Source organism: Chrysochloris asiatica, unplaced genomic scaffold (assembly GCF_000296735.1).
Source record: "Chrysochloris asiatica unplaced genomic scaffold, ChrAsi1.0 scaffold00097, whole genome shotgun sequence".
Taxonomy (NCBI): Eukaryota; Metazoa; Chordata; class Mammalia; order Afrosoricida; family Chrysochloridae; genus Chrysochloris; species Chrysochloris asiatica.
The window spans coordinates 1,686,918-1,688,420 of record NW_006408615.1 but is presented as its reverse complement, the minus strand read 5'-3'; positions in this window follow the sequence as shown (position 1 = coordinate 1,688,420).

Here is a 1,503-nt window from a genome sequence, read left to right as displayed (position 1 = left end):
AATGTAAGGCTGATGCCCTCTCTAGCCAGGGTGTGGACACTGCTGTAGTTACTTCCTTTATCATTGTTGTTTGCCATCGAGTCAGTACCAACTCATAGCAACCCTATGCACAACAGAATGAAACACTGCCCACTCCTGAGCCAACCTCACAATCATTGCTACTCCTGAGCGCATTGCTGCCACCACTGTGCCGATCCATCTCACTGGGGGTCTTCCTCTTTTTCACAACTCTCCACTTTGTTGTTGTTGTTCTTAGATGACATCAAGTTGGTACCGACTCATAGCGACCTTATGCACAGCCAAACAAAATACTGCCTGAACCTGGGCCAACCTCACTATCGTCGCCACGCTTGAGCCCACTGATCCTGCCACTTTGCCAATCCATCTCGCTGGGGGTCTTCCTCTTTTTCTCTGACCCTCTGCCTTACCAAACATGATCTCCTTCTCCAGCGACTAATCCCTCTTAAGCAGTAAAGTGGAGTACACTCTCCAGTGACTGGTCCCTCCTGATCATATGCCTGAAATATGAGAGACAAAGTCTGGCCATCCTGGCTTCCAAAGAGTATTCTGGCTGTAATTCTTCCAACACAGATTGGTTTGTTCTCTTGATAGTCGTGGTACTGTCAATATTCTCCTCCAGAACCATAGCTCAAAGGCATCAATTCTTCTATGGTTCCTTCAGCACAGACAGGATCAATACGATCTGTCCAACCCTAGTCCTGGGACACTACTTCATAGACATTAATGACACCAAAGCAGTTGCCATCTTGTCAGCCCGAACTCAAGGTGACCCACGTGTTTTAGAGGAGAACCATGCTCCGTAGGGTTTCCAGTGGCTGAGTGTTTGCAAGGAGACTGCTAGGCCCACCTTTTTTTTTAATGTTTATTGTGAATTATGTGATAGTTTACATAGCAGAACATTAGCTTTACATTCATACTATTGTATATCGTTTCATTGCCACGGTTATAATCCCCTCCATGCATCATCAACCAACCAAAGGGTATACCCTGCAAGCTTGCCCACTGGTTTTCAGCACACAACCCCGCTCCTTCTCTAGATCTAGAGTCCCCAGCTGCTCCATCTCTCCATGTCATCATCTCTGCCTCCATCTCTGGTGTCACTGCTTCTCTGGGTAGGGTCCTGCACTCTGCTCTTCTCCCTTGATGCTCCCAGGGACCTCCACTCCTGAAGTGCAAAGTCAATCACTCCCTCCTTTTCCTACAAAATGTCTACCTTTACATTTCCAACTCTCACAGTCAGTACTGATAACACTTATTCACTATTGTACCACAAGAGACCTATCCCCATCTCCTTTCATTAGGCCTTCCTTTTGAGGAGACTTTGGGTAGACTCCAACCTCCAACCTCTCCATTATCAGCTCTGTGTATTAACCATTTGCACCAGCCAGGGATTCTGAGAATGTTAATAATCCACGTCCGTGGAGTTGATGACTCATTTGTTGTTCTGAAGTGCCATTGAGTCGGTTCCAACCCATAGCGCCT